Genomic DNA, 16056 nt, shown 5'->3' with positions numbered 1-16056 from the left:
ATTAACATGACTTGTGATCCACTTACTTCAATGCCAGTTGCCAAACTGTGTCTCCTCAGTTTCCCGGGATGCGGGGAACAGGCAAATATTCATACAGTTCTTCGGGAGCAGAATTTCACCCTAAATCCAGAAAAATAGGGTTGGAAGGCAAAATGAAGTGTGCCTATATCGGTCCTGACAGGTGCTTGTCTAACCAGTTCTTCAAGACTGGATGGAGACTCCACCAGTGCCCCAGGCAACCTGTTCCAGAGCTTCCTCATCCTTCCACTGGGCAGCTTCTCTTCATCCAGGCGGGAGCATGGGCTAGGTTCCTTATCTGCCGGTCCGGCTGCGTAAAGGCGGAGCGGCATGTTGCAACACCACTGGTGACTCTCAGAGTGTCCTAAAGACACTACTTCCTTCAGGTCAGGGTGGGGATGGTGAGAGGAATACCGCGATAAAGCCTGGAGTGCAAATTCAGATGGCTGAAATACGTCTTCTGCCCAGGATGAACAACAGAGAGGTCAGAGAAGTAAGTAAATGCGGGCATGAGCTTTCACAGCTTGTGTACGCATCGTAGGATTATACCTTAATGTTGTGCTGGGATTTGTAAGGTCGTTCTCAAGGGAGGCTAATGCACTGAAGATGACTCTAACGAAGTGCTATTCTTTAAAGGAACAGGAGATTCAAGTGCTCAGGGATCAAATATTTTATGTTTAATCCGGACTAGCTCTCTGACAAATTTTGTTGGCTGAACTGTTATGCTAGTGCTGTGTTAACACTAGAAAAATGGGCAGAGGATTTTTTTGGATTTGTAAGGAATAGGTAATATTCTGACTAACTTCCAGGCAACTAGCACTGGTTTTGAGCTGATTTCGCTTTTGCATCTCCTGGCAGACATCATGCAAAGAGTAGCTTGAGAAGAAAGACATGCCTGCAATTTAACACATGTGCAGCTTGCCAAGAGAGGTCACTGCAGTGTCCTCAGTGGATGCGTTCACAACGGCATGAGACAACACACTCACAAGGGTAGTCTGAGGGGGCCACTGCCCGCCTCGTAGGGTTTGGATCTCCCACAGCACTCTTAACCCCAGATGTGAAGAAAACTCAGCACTCCCCTACTCATGGGAATCACCTTAATATCATGAGGTATTTCAAAAAAGGCTATGTTTCTTTTGTTGTGGTTGTTTCTTTTCTCGTGTGTGTAAAAGAGAAAGGCAGACAGTGAGTGTTGCCAGTTCCTTTAGGTGGACAGAGTGATACCCTCTTCTGTAAGAGCTTTCTCTGGCCTCCCGAGAGTAGGAATTTTCCAGCTGGCCATCAGACTCTTAATTTCTAATGAATTTATTCTAGATCCTACCAGCCCACATCTGCTCTCTTCTCTTGCTCAACAATTAGTTACGCAACCTGGGGAAAAAATGCTATTAATTCCTGAATTTCCAAGCTCAGTTCTTGCACTTAAGACTTCTTGCGCATCTCTCTCCCCGCCTCCTGCAGTTCCTGGGTTCTCCATCCCAGGGTGGAGGAAGCCAACACTGGAGATGCTTCGCTTCCCTCCCATTGCTCACAGACCTGGTGCTGAGGGATGGAGGGCAAAGGGGGAACACAGCACAGGATGAGCCACTTTTCATTGACCGATATCCAGAATGAACTATCTTGCATGGCCTTCTGTATAACATGGACTAAAGAGCTTCCCTGCATTCTTTCCTGTTTGAACTATTGCTTTTCTTTGAGTAAACCAGCCAAGTTTAATTAAACTATGCCCAGTGACAAAGAACCTATCCTCTGCTCTGTGTAAATTGTTCCAGCAGTCAATTTCTCCTCTCTGCTAAAACCGCATGCCTTGTTTCCAAGGCAGACTGTCTAGACAGATGTGTGAGAGCCCACTTCCAAACTTTTGCTCCAAATACAGGTACTCCTAAATTACACCTGTATGAGCCCTTCCCTTTGCTGTAGTGAAGAGCTTCAGTTTTTGGAAACTCTTGCTCTGACATGTTTTCCAGTCCTCAGTCATCCAGTCGACTCCTTTCTGAAACCTCTTAATCTATTAACATTCTTCTTGAATTGTAAACATGAGGCCAGGACAGTTTTAAACTGAGACCAGTTATAGACTTTGTCCATAGCATCCAGAGTTCCCAGGTTCACACACACAAGGATTCCTCTAGCCCTTTTATTGAAGCAAACATTTCCTCCTGTTGTGCTATCTGCCTTGATCCCCCTGCAGAGTCACTGCTTCTAAGGGCTCCATTAACCTGTGAGGGTGCCCTGCAAGATTTGTCCTCTGATGAATGACTTGACTTTTGGCTGTGCTGAAGTTCATATCAAAAATTGGTTGCTTCTGTGCAGCTTGCCAAGTATGTCATATTGCTCCTTATCAGGGATCTAATTTCTTCATTATGGACCACTCCATCATTTCACGTGACTTTGGGTCTGTCCCTGCTCACAGGGCTATCCATGCATTTCATATCAGATAAAATACATAAGAGGAGTAGGAACAAAGACCCTCTGTCCCACCTGAGCTCCTGAACCACAAGGCTGAATCACATTTCTTGGACTTCCTTTAATTTTGGCTGCCTAGTAGAGAAAACAGGGCTGTGGAGGAGGACCTCTAGCTCATCTCTCCTAGTTAATGAGCGTGTGCCAAATTTGCCGGGCCTGCTCAGCCACACCAGTGGCCTGTAGGCTAATGTTAGCCCAGGTGACATCGTCATCTGTCTCACTGTTCCTGGAGGAGATGGGGAGTATTACTAGAGGTGTTCCTGTAGGGAACCTTTCTAAATTACCACATGAAACCTTCTCATCATGCCGTAACCCAGATTACAGAGCAGCCTCCACCCCCGTCTCCCCAGCCCCTCACCACAGCAGTGTAGAAACCTTGTTCAATGGCTGATGATGGATGAGGGTAGAGACAGCTGTTTGCTTCAGGGGATGCTTCCTGCTCCTGTGGGTTGTGCCACCAGTATTGGGTCCCAAAGCTGATAAAAGTAGACTGCTGGTTATTTTAGAAAATATTGGGCTCCTCCACAAGGCACAGGACCCAGTCTGTGGTGCTCTGCATGAAACTCAGTGCTGAGGTGTATTCAGAGTGCATGCAGTACACTGAGCCCTTCAGGAGACCCTGGTGCCTGGATGCCTAGTCCGGGATGCCACACAGCCGTGGGCATGAAGTAGGTACTAAGAGTTCAGCATGTGTGAGATGGTGGTGAGTCTGGGCTGTGCAGAAGCCCAGGAATGCTGAGGTCCGATAGCGAGGTACCACATGAGGTTGGGAAATGGCAGGTTTGGTTGCAAGTGTCTCAAACAGCTTGAGCACCCCCTTCCTTTTTTTCCCCACCCTAGTCACCTGTATCCTTTACTGGATTTAGCCATGGTGATTTTGACTGCAGACCCCATCTATTGTTTCCATCCACACTTGGGCTCTGTTTGCTCAGTTCTGCCACTGTCCATTCCTCTTCAGCCACTTCCCATCATTGCAGCCTCAGAGAGGTCCTACTATTTGAGATCTTCGCCAAAGTTTAACAGGTCATAAACACAATGAGCCAGGTTCTGAGCTGATCTTGTTTACTTCTGCGACCTTAACCGAGTTCCTCTGGACTTGTACTGATGCACATGGGAACAGATCCTCTCCCATTTAATTTGCCCTACTGCATATTTGCTAAGTGCTAACTGCATAGTTGGCTCAGTACAGAATGCAGAGGACAAAAAGACTGATGCATAACAGAGAGCTGTTACCTCCCAGATGCTGCTGCCTGGGCTGTTTGCACAGAGCGCTGTAGTCACGGCAGCGGCTCCTCCTACAGTGTCCTTACACCAGCTCCAAAATTACTGAGATCATTTTTTCTTTAAGCACCCTGCTAACCTCTAGGTGTCTTGCTGACTTACGTGTAATCAGATTTAAATGTCAACACGATGTTAATATTTAACAGTTATCAAGAGGAGCTTCTCACACCTCTTCCTTAGAAGGTACAAAAAAGCCCAATGCCTACCTGTTCCTAAAGCCCTATCATTATTTTGAACCAGATTCAGGTGATATGTTGGACCTTTATCAGTTAGTATCACCTGCAGTAGCCCCTGGCACAGGTTTGCCCTAAAATATGCTTTCCCTAAGTACCTTTCAGGTTTCTGCAATTGCAATCTCCTCACAAGCCAGAGAGCGCTTGTATTGTGCAAAACAAGAAATAGAAAAAACAAAAACTGAGAGGGTAAAAAATAGCCTGAATGATTTAATTTCTGGTTTAATTCCAAAAATACATGAAGCCCCTGACATTTCCCACACACAACTCCTTTCTCTGCAGCACAAAGAGGATATATTTTAAACGGTACTGTTAATGGAATTATATGTTGCTGCTGGATAATGGTCTGCTGTGGAGAGATAACTGTTGAGGCAAAGCTGAGGTATTTATTGAAGATAAACACTGAGGCAAAGCCAAGATGTTTATTTTCTAAGCACCAGACTGTAATGCAGGCAAAACATATGATATCATTAGCGTTATTACTAATGCAATGGAAGCCTGAACATGCCCCATCACAAACTCTCGTTAACTCAGTGGCAGCAGAACTGGACCCCAAATGAGAAATGCACCCAGGCTGATCTGAATACCGATGCCAGAGGGCAGCTCTGTTGACTGTATCATGGGCAATACCCAAGGGTTGCCCCTCTTGGCTGGTATCTGCCCTTCTGTAGCCCAGGGATATGGCAGAAGTGCTTCCTGGAGACCCTACTGCTCACAGGTGAAGCATCAAGAACATGCACATGTTTGTCTCTGAGCATTGGTGAAGTACAGGTCCATACAAGCACGTGGGCAGCTTCAAGCCGAAGCAGGGCCTGGTACCATGTGGTAATGGAGAAGGATGGGCTCTGTGCTACATCTGGGCGGTGTATGCAGCCGCTCCTGCGTGTTTGGGTGTGGTGGGGCTCCTCTGGGAACATGCTGGTGCAGGTTTTCTTTTGTCCATGTCCTGTGGAGGCTGAGAGCCGTGGCTGCGTTGGCTTGCAGGAGGGAATCCCAGCTGGTGTTGGATGCCCTTTTGTCCTAGCCATATCCACCCTGCACCTCGCAGCAGTGCTGAGCAGGGTCCCAGCCTTGCTATTCACAGCAGTCACTGGTTTTGGCATTGCACTTGATAGATGTAGAAAGCTGAGTTGTCTCTTTTCCACCATTCTGCCCAGGGATGGGTGCAGGTCCCGAGTGCGTGAAGATATTTAAACACTTGGCTCCTATTGATTACGCTGGTCATCAGGCACCTAAATACACCCATGGGCCTGGACATAACTCCCTAAACCCATTCAAAAAGGACAGCAACATCCTTGAGCACTGTATGCATGTGAACACATTGGTTTCAGATTGGCTGCAAAGTGAATATGTGCACCTACAGAGAATACCCCAAGCCACTCTATGATACAGACCTGAAAGACAATACAATCTTCTTAGAATAATTCTACTTCTCAAGACTGTAACCCAGATCCTTATTTAAAAACATAACTGAAAGTTAGGCCCTAACATACCTATCTTACGTGTGTGACCTGATTTTCAAAGGTACTGAGCATCCAAAGTTGTGTATCAGCATCAGCTGAAGGAATAAAAACTTCCAGGGTCTCCATCCCTTTAGAAAAATTAGACCATTTCCAAACAACCCAGCCTTTACATATACATACTGATGTAAAAAAAAAAAAAAGGAAAAAAAAAGCATGTAGTTCTCCTTTATTTGGACTATGATGAATGCCTCCATTGTATCTCTGTCACCAGCATTTTCCTTCCTCAACCCAAAGCATAGCATTGTCTTGAGAACTGCTGATTTGGTTAATCCTGCTCCTGTGGGATTAACTGCTGTGTAGCCATGTGTAGTTCACTACAGACTGGCTGCGCTCCGCAGTGACCTGCTGCATCTCCCTTTCTGACTGTCTTGTGGGTTTCCACCAGTAAACCGGGCACTGAGGGAGATGGTGATGGCCAGGGCTTGCCCTAGCACACCGCCAGGATGCAGCCAGGTGTCCCCGCAGGACCGACACAGAAGGGTTTGCCACAGCGCAGACCTGCCTCTGTGGGGTATAGCCAATCTTACTGGGAGCTATGAATTCATCCTAATTGTTTGCAAGGTTCTTTACAAGGTTTGCATATAAAAAGTTGGCAACCAGAGAAATGCCAAGGGAACATAATGTGATTCATGCTTGTACAACAAGTGCTATGAGGTAAGTTGACCTGATTACAGAATAGTGTATTTCTAGCTTTTCCTTCAGTTTTGGCAAACTCCCACAAGAGTCATAATTTTGATTTTAGTTCGCCACTGAAGAGGCCATATCTGACATGTAGATATTAATTATTATTACTTGCATTTTGATAATGTTAAAAGTCTCCAACAAGATCAACAACAGTCACCATATACTCATATACATACAACCATGTTTGTCCCAGACTAGCTACAATTGTCAAAGAAATCTGGGTGGAAGGATATGATGTACAAGCAGAAGAAATATTGAGAGTTTACAAGTGTCAGGGTATTCTCGTGATTTTGTCATTAAACTACTTCTATAACTACTCATATATTGAAAGAACAAATTAACAAGAAATAGAGCATAAAAATAAAAGTTGTATGGGAATTTCTGGTAGTTACCCAAGTTTCAGACCTTATGACTGTTTGTACCGTGTTATCTCCCGAATCATCTGTGCCTGTTATTTATTTGACAATACATGTTTTGTCAAGTCAAACAGGCTTCTTTAGAAAGAAACAGGTGATATTATTGCCCACGTAGGATTCTGTGTGTTTAATGCCGAGGTAGTCAAAGCTCTTTCAGGATCAAAATACAATTCACCACATGTTTTTCAGAAATTAGCTTTAACTTGTTTATATGAGTAAATGCATTTGCAAATAAAGACATAAAGGCATGTTGGTTTGCTTTTGAGAAATCTCAGGATTGTTTTAATGCCAACTGTGTCAATGAACTCCAGTAGATTTGAAAAGGAAAACCGTAATTACTGGATTACTTGGTGCTATAATATTCAATATTATGGTAATGAGGGATGAATTAAACATGGTATTGGATTGAGGAACCCCTGCCTTCTAGACTCAACTTCACAGAGGCTTTAATTGGGTATTTAGCAGAAGGCAGTTGGACACATATTAGGGCACTTACGTGAGTACCCTTGACAACATTTTGTCTCATCCTTTCTGCTTCCATACACCAAAAATTAGATGTGAGTCTTGCCCTCTACTCCTGAACTGCATAGATGGAAAAAATAAGAGTAAAATCAGTTGTCATTTTGGTGTGATCAATGCACTACAACATAAATTGTTTTGATCTGTCAGTATTACAGCATAAAAACTGTGCTTCAAGCAGGACGAATGTCCTTCCTCAGACAAAATTGATTTCTCTGATGGATAGCTGGAGATGGCAAACAGCAGAAATAGCATGCTAGCTGGAAGTCTCTAGCAGGGGCATCACTGTGCTTTTCTCTTTCAAAACTTCATCAATTGAAAGGATATTTGCATACTCGTTGGCCCGTTCAGAGTATTTGCTGTTTGCACATGCACCCTGATCTTCCCATAGTTGATATGGGCAGTGTATTCTGTTCTACGTAGCCTCCACAGTCATGGGTATGGTAACTGTGCGTTGCAGCGGTGGTGGGCATGCATGCCCTGATGTGCTCTGCCAGCCACCCCTTGGGGGTGGGGGATACCAGTCGGCACATTTCTTTTTATTATTGTTAGAAAGCCAAGGCCAAATACAGCTGCAGCAGGAAGTTCTGTGGTTTGTGGTGGCCTTTAGCTCCTTGGAAAGTTCATTCTGCAGATTCAGAGCTCTCAAAAAAAGTTCTAACTTCTGCCCAAAAGATTTTTTTCTTACCATAGGGACTTCTGTACCTCAGAGGATTGTGGCTGAGAGTGGTGAGGATGATTGCGGTTTTCACTCTGCAACTCTCTGTGGCCTTTTGTAGTGGCCGTGAAGGGTCTCAAAGATGAAGAGCCTGAACTATGCTTGCAATGCTGTGAACAGCCAGGGTAGAGAGCAGCCAACAGGTTAGATTCATTCATAGCAGCCCGTGTTTGGCTACAGTCTTCTGTAATATCTGGAGTTTGGAATCATGACATGCAGGGTGAGGAAGATTGACTTTACCTCCCCAGGCCCCAGTCATGGAGGGTGTCAGGTGGAGTCTTCTCACCAGGGAGGGAGCCTGGCAAATGCTCCCTGCAGAAGCTGCTCTGTGCGATTATTGTCAGTCAGGAGTTCAGAGCTACTACCCAATTACAGACTTACTTAGCCAATAGTGGGATTGCACGGTTAGCTGCACAGTGGCTACAAACTCTTCAATAAATGTTTTCCTCTATTTATCAGAAACTTCTCTTTTACTGCAAGTAGCTTTAGACATCTGTTCTCATATGTACAGAAACTGCTGATCACAGCTGAGGTTAACAGGCATTTTTATGTTGATTTTCATAAGTGTATGTTTGAGTACCCATTGCATATGTTATTGTGCCTTTTCTTCATCAAGGCATGAATACAATGCTTGCTGGTTTTGAAAAAAGTGTATTAATTATGTGAAACACTGAGCCCAGCCCAAACATCAAAAGGACTTGTAGGTGCTCACCTTCTCACTGGAGGTTTGCTTGATGAACCCAGTGATCTGTGCTGTACTATGCACGACCATATTCTTTGTCCTTAACTTCTGCCGGTTTGCATATATGTAATAGGTATGAAATCATTATGATTCCCATAATTCTTCCACACATTCCTAATTGCAAAATTCATGCTTCAGTTAAAAAAAACTAAATTCGTACTAGAGATGTTTTCATTATTATATGTTTTGCTCTGGTGATCATAGAATGAGGAAGATGTTGAACCTGCAGGGAGACAGAATGGAAAGAAGGATGGGTGAGAGGTGGCAAGAGGTGAAGGAAAAGAAAGGAATTTTATGTTTTTTTCTTCAAGCAGAAGATAATCCATTGATATTTAGTAGAAGAATTCATAACGGATTTAAAATTAATTTTGACAATCTTGACAATAGCAGTATTTACCAAGTGGAGGGGCAGTCCCCATTTCTACCAAATTTAAGTCTACTGACAGTCGTGACTGCTTTTCTTATTTAGCCATTGTGAAAATTTTGGGCACAAAACTTTTTGCTCTGTGTCTCCTAGGGGTTTGAAAAATTGCTGAATTAACCAATTAACAAAAGTGACTAGCAAAGTGCCTCTGAGGTGTGGAAAAATCTCAAGTCTCTCCTCCACCTCATGCTTGAGATCTCCCATTCTCCTGAGTTGCTGCTCAAGCTCAGAAGGGAAAAGGAGACTGAAGTGAAGGAAATATCTTTCTTTAGAAAATGCAACTTGTTGAAATTACTGCTCTGCGTTGTTGACACTTTTAAGCACTAGCAGGGGGCAATGATTTTGACCCATTTGTCTCTCTTCAAATGAAATTATTGGTAGGATTGTGCCAGCATTAGCTGGTGAATTCTTCTAAGCAACATCAATTGGTGGCAATGACAACATTCCAGAAGGCTTATTTAAAATATAGAGTGTATTGTGTAATTCTTTTTATTTGTCTGTTGCACAATCTATTTGCTGATACTTGTTTCTTTCACTCCCTCTCTCTCCCCTAGGCTATCAAACAAAGCTGCCCAACCTTACATTCATCCATCAACCTTGAGTTATTAAGAGAATAACTGCAGAACATTTACAAGTGGATGGGATGGAGTGCTGGCTGCTTTTCAAGAACACAGAGTCAGTGCTACAAAAACTTTGCAAGATGGCAAATTTTCTCATGCTGCCTGTTCCTTGCTCTGCTCGGACCTGCTAGAAGGAATGGTTTCCAGAATTTAGGGTAACTAATCTAAGTTGATGCCAAAATTGTTAATCATATCATATCTAGTACCAGATCATAATTTTATCAGAGTAAAATATCTTTTTCTTTTTTGGTAACTATTTCTCACAAAGGCTTTGGGATATATTGGAGGGAAGGAAGAGATCAGGGTAAGTGCAGATATCTGAGGACTTGTGTTATATGACTTTCTCAAGGATGGGCTTAAAAAAATCAATGCATGAATGTAGAGGTTATGAGATTTTAAGTGTCTCACACCAGAAGCGTAACAAAATGAAGGTAAAATGGGTCATACTAAAGGACTTTTTCTCACTGATTAAAAGAGAGAGATTGTGATAGAGTGGAGTTGCCATGTAATAATCTAAGAATCTGATCAGCAACTTAGGGTGTGCACAAAGACATCTAAACTGATGCAGTACAATTTACTCCTACAGCTTGAAGGGCTGGGAAACACAGTGCAGAGGCTCCATGCAAGCCAGCACTGAACCAGAAGCAATATAGCCCTGAGTGCTGTGCCAGCTGAACATGATTATTCTGCCTCTCAGTCCCACTTGGCATATCTGCATGGTACTTTGCTGTGCTGTGTGGACTTGCCAAATCAGCTCAGTGCTAGCTTGGGGATCTCTGCATCATGTACTCTGCAATGTAAATGTACCCTTGGAAATTAAGCTAATCTGTTTGACTTCTAGAGGGGTAGGAGAATGCTTCCTGGCTAGCCAGCATTGCTCTAATTAAGGGGGACTGTGGGAAGAACAAAACATGTCAGTTTCTGTACAGTTACTTTCCAGACAACAATATCCCGCAGGCACTGAAAAGCTGATCCCTTTGAGCATCCTATATTCTGTTCAGTGAAAAGCTTCAGGCTCTACTTTGCTGGTTTAGCTGCTTGAAAATCCAGAGACCAGCCAGCAGTTAAGAAGTTGTTCCCAAGAGGGAGCACTCAGCTGTCAGGAGCTGCCACTGGGCACAGGACGATGCAGGGAGAGGCTCTGGAGTCCAGAGAAGCAGCCATCACAGTCAGCCTTAGTGGGAGGCACCCAGACAAACTCGCATAGATAGCTCTTCTGTTGTGGGTGCATTTTCTCTGCCTTGCCTTTGTTCTAAGTAGATCAGGCTCTGCTTTAGCAAGGCTGTTTGGTGATGGATACCGCTGTGCTCCTGGAGGCAGAAGAACTGAAGATGAGTCAGGATCATGAGGTCACCCTAGCTGACCACAGGGAACTGGAGCCTGGGAGAGTCATGGGGCTCTGCGGCAGGAGACGTGGAAGCTGGGGGCCTGGCACCGGGAGAAGGGGCATCTTATGAGATCTGGAATGTAATTTACACAATTATAATGACAAAATTTATGAACTTGCATTTTTAAATTCTTCTTTTCCGTGTCAGTTCAGGAATTGGCCACAAACTTTTGTTTATAGTCCACGGTAAATTTGGCATGTCAGAGGGCATTTCATATCAAGAAAAGTAGCATAATTACACTACTAAAATATGACTAATTTTCAGCAGCTCCCACACTATCTGTGCTTTGTCCACTCAATAACAACACTGCTTGGTGCCGCCACCCTGCATGCACGGCAATTAGATGGCTTTTACCACTCTGCTTCATGTTGTAAAGGTCCTCAGCAATGGCAGCACAGAAAGTAATGTTAGGGAGTGTTTACCAAAGTTGGTTGTGAAGAAATATCACAAATTGAGCCACAAATACTTGAAACACGGAGCGTAAATTCCTGTGATAGCCTCTACACAGGAGCGAAGCTGAATGAAAACCGATGGTTCCTCTCCCTCTAGCTGCTGTCTTCTCCCTCCTTTGTCAGTTCATATCATATCCTCCCTCTGACTTTTCTTCCTACAGCATGTTGCTGTGATATACATCACGCGTGATACCACCCAGCCTTAGCACCCCCCTGCCTTGCCTTCTGGCTCCCCTCTTCTCCCACTCTCATTCTCAGTGAATTGTATTTTCATCCTCAGACTCTATCTATCTCATCACTTAGGCTTCCCTCTGCTTCCCCTCTCTCCTGCTGTGGCCTTCTACTCTGGCTGAACACTTGCAACAAAATCCCTGGTTATCAACCTGATATTCATGAAGCACATTTCCCTTCCTCTTGTTGAAGTCTCCTTCAGCACTGCCCTTATCCTTTGCTTTATTATTTGGTTCTTCTATGGCTCCTAGGCCATGAATTCCCTCAAAGCCTTCTTTGCTCTTGATCTACTTCTTCAACACTTCTCTTTGAGCTTCTGTGTTGCACTGACACCCTGAGTGCTTTCTATAACCCCCATCGTGGTCTGAGGAACAGTGTTGCCACATGAAGAAGCACTGAATGTTCATAGAAGTTCACCCTGATTTTAGGGACAATTTCCAGTCCCCTGCTGGCACATCTGGTTCAGAGAAAAATCAAGTACCAGTTGCTTACTTTAAAATCTTTCTTCTATACGTTATTTTAGGTCTATCCCTAAGCAAAATATCCCTGCCCTTTTCCCTACAGTACTTAGCAAGTACACCTATTATATTGATTCTTCTGCTCACTCTTTGATTCCTAGGGCAAACGATCTGCCCAAATAGCCCAAGAGAAATCCCCCCTCCCCCATTTAACCCTCCCAGGTTAGCACTGACCCAGGGACCGGCTTCTTAGACCTCACTTCTTTGCACTCTTCCCTTGCCAGCTTCTTTGTCAACCAGCTTCATGCTATCATCTCCCATGCCACAACCAGCGGCAAGCTCCCTGTTAAGGCTTATAAAACTGCTCTCTTACAAATTACTCCTTGTGCTTCCCCCTTTGTTGCTGTTGCCTCAAAAGCAGTCCCACGTACCAGTGCCTGGAAAGGCAGAGAGGCTTATTCTTTTCAGGACAAGCCGTGCCAGGCCAGAAGAGAGCAGCACAGTTTGTTTCATCCTTTGAAATTCTTAGCATATCAGAAGGATCTTATACTGATGCTATTTTCTGTTTATTCGTATTTCCACTCTCCCCATAGTTTTTTCCATCTTCCCCTTCCCTATGAGGTCCAGAGACGTTATCATCACATCCCATACAGGCCAAATCATGCCAATAGCCAAGAGGTGTGGTGGAGTCTAATCTGGGTCACACAACTTTCAGTTGTGTATCTACGCCATCCAGTCCCGAGTTATTTCAGGTAATGAGTTAAAGATAAATCTCCAAGCCATTAAGAAGACAGTATCAGTTGCTGCTGTGTTGTTTTCTCTGCAAACAAAATTCCTAGGAGCATTGATTTCCAAGCTCATACGACTGGTTGTTTGGGTTTTTTTCATTGTATTCTAGACTAGAGCAGTCACTTTCCATGCCAAACCAGGAACAGTTGCAAGAATTTTCTACAGAAGGACCATTCACATAAAATGAATGCATCAGGCATCTGTAAGAAACAGAGTAGACCATTCTTGAAAGCAGAAACTCTCAGTTGACATCTTGGCTGGAATTAAAAATCTTGTTGTGTGATGCTTCAGCATCAACTTCAAACTTCAACAACTTTCTGCTGAAAGTTGTTTAGGAGAAAACAAAATTCTAGTTATCTTTCTCCCTCCGTCATTTTTAATGTGCATATAACTGTGGCAGAGGAAGCAAAACTGAGAGCATGATGACAGAATGACCTGGTGCTTTTTCTGAGAGTTGGACTTCTTTTGGACTGAGAGTCCAAAACCCGCCTTGCTGTCTATCGCTGGTGGGCACAATCCATCCTCAAACAGCTCGTTTCTACAGGCCACCATCAGAGCTGTAAACTCACAATGACTTACCATCACTATCAAGCTAAGTGCCTTAGGATCATGAAACACTTGAACACAAAAACATAAATCTTGATTTGCCATCATCAGTCCCCTGAAGTGCCTGGTGCTGGCAGAACAGCTCTTTTAAAACTAGACCAGCTGCTCAGCTAGTGTAAATCAGCATAGGACATTGCGAAGCAGAAAAACATTGTTACTGCTTAAAGGTTGTTTTAAAGAAATCAGAGAGTAACTAAATGTTTCACGTGCCCACTGGGAAGGGTATAAAACAGGAGTCTAATTTGCAGAAAAGAAGATTTAAATTATATATGAAAAAAAATCTAGTGGCTAAGCACCAGACAGGCTATGTTGCAAATCTTCACTGCAGGTTTGTAAGAACTGATTAGACCAACATCTACCACACATGGATGATTCTGCTCTGGTGGAGGGGCTGAACTGGATGTGCTCTGGAGATCTCTTCAGTGCTTGTACAGCACGGACAAATGGACCTCAGCATTGGAACCTCAGCATGGGATTAGCAAAACACCTTTGGCTCCTTGCTTCCTGCTCAAGACAGGCAGAAGATTTGCAAATCGGTTCAGTCCCATGTGTTAACCTCCATGTTATTCAGCCAAAGTTTCTTAGCCTGCACTTGATTTCTGAGCATAGCTAGGAGAGGAGACAGGCAGTGCATTTAAATCATTCTAGCAAATTCACTAGCAAATGTTAAATCATTCCAGTAAAAATTTAATATTACTTTTCCTGCTAAAATAAGCTATAACAGCTATTTAGCTATGTTACCCAGGGGTAGCTCAGCTGCTTGCAGAGCCAGCGAAGGTCTGGTACCGGTTTCACTGAAGTTGTGTTGCGGAGTCTGAGGATGAAATTAAGCAGCACAGCTAAACTGAGCTCACCGGCTTTAAATGGGGCAGTCCCACTCCTCCCTCCTTCCTCCCCCCTCACCCTCCCAGTGCCTCGTCCCCCGCCCCGCTCTTCGTTTTCATGCTGGTAATAATAAAGCCTTTACCTTAAGGAGCCGTGCTGGGCTCCAGCTGACTACGTGCAGAGCCACCTCAGGTCCCATCTGTTGCTTTCCCAGTACCAGGACTGCAGAGCTCACGTCTGGCATCGCTGGCGTTAAGCCCAAGACGGTAAATCCAGTGAGATCACTGAGCGATGAAGAGAAGAGCGTGCTTCAGAAAAACTCGACTTCCTTGGTAGTGGGATAAGTAGGCTTGTTATCTCTGGCCACGTGCCAGTGTTGTTAGTGCTGCGTTGTCTCTGGGTAACACTATCTTGATGTCCCTGTGTCACCCTCTCCAGTACCTGTATTGTATGGTTTCTACCATTGTCTGGGGTGTTCCAGCCCTTCTGTTTCATTCCGCAATTTCTTTGAATTGTGCCGTACGTATACTGTGCCGTTTCAAAGGAGGAAAAATCAGTTTTTACTCTGTCCTTGTAACTTCTAGTTGGAGTCTCACAGGATAGAGTGCAGTAGATTGTCATCTCCTGGCCTTCAACAGTAAGAGAGAACTATTCATGGTACTTTTTGTACCATGCAGAGTTCATCAGTAAGAAAGAACAGGAGAAGCACATGGAGATTCAGGATATTTTTAAAAGTGGGACATCAAAGGAGGAAACTGTGAAGTAGGAGTCTGCGTGTGAGACAAGACTACAAGTGATTTTCATTTAAATGAAATTTTTCTGAAATTTGATTTTGTTAAAGTCAAAATATTTCCAAAGCCATACCAGTTTTGTCAAGGAGAGTGGCAGACAAAGTAATTGAAGAAGTAGGCACACATCATGCTCCGTGACGAGGTGATTAGGTAATTTCCTAGACTAAGATCCTGACTCATTCCCTACTTTGCTGTAATCCAAGTGTTCAAGGATGGAAGGATTTGTAAGTGAGCAGCACAAAAGAAATTTGCATGGGGGATATTGGAAGACCAATGCTCTACTCCCAACCCCCATGTGCCTTCCAAAGTGGAAAAGGAAGAGGCTTAGTTTGCAAACAGCTGTCGTAGTGCACTTTTGACAGAAGAGTTATTTGAAAGGCATTATTTTAATCTCTAAAGAACAAAAGCAAAAATCAAATTTCAATACTTAAACATGGCCATAAACAACTTAGATGGCACTTTTGGTCCATGCTAGTCTTGTCATGGGAATGCAGTAATGCTCTATTGGACAAGTCTGGAGACAGTAAAAAAGAAGTGATAGCACATGGTGTGTATGGCAGAAGGCAAAGGCTATGCTGGTAGAGAAAGTCTGGGGTCAGAAGCTGGTGGAGTTAGAGGAGGTTAGGTTTTTGCTCAGCTTAGACCTGAGGCTATTTCTATCTGTTTGAGGGATCTATCCTTGGGGTCCCTCTGAAGCAGTCTGTGGATCTTATTGGCTACTTTAGCAATTGGGGTGCCAGGACTGCCTCTGATCACACAACCAGGGTGTGTCTGGGAAGTACCAGTCCTGCCATGCACATGCCCGTCAGCTCTGCTGGGGGGAACGTATGGAGAGAAAATGCCCACTGAAAAAAGTGCATGGACAGCCCGGGCAGAAA

The 16056-nt window shown here is 44.0% G+C and overlaps 1 long non-coding RNA gene across 1 annotated transcript; it reads left to right on the top strand.

Moving 5' to 3' along the window:
* The first annotated feature begins 248 nt into the window (after positions 1-248).
* LOC142408998 (uncharacterized) lies at positions 249-11097 on the top strand. Its single transcript, XR_012775491.1, has 3 exons — positions 249-511; positions 9573-9793; positions 9907-11097. It is a non-coding gene; the product is annotated as an uncharacterized LOC142408998 (long non-coding RNA).
* The last annotated feature ends 4959 nt before the right edge of the window (positions 11098-16056 follow it).

The sequence above is a fragment of the Mycteria americana genome, chromosome 4 (assembly GCF_035582795.1).
Source record: "Mycteria americana isolate JAX WOST 10 ecotype Jacksonville Zoo and Gardens chromosome 4, USCA_MyAme_1.0, whole genome shotgun sequence".
In the NCBI taxonomy this organism is placed as follows: Eukaryota; Metazoa; Chordata; class Aves; order Ciconiiformes; family Ciconiidae; genus Mycteria; species Mycteria americana.
Note: the sequence above shows the minus strand (reverse complement) of the source record. Positions and strands in the feature narration are given on the sequence as shown.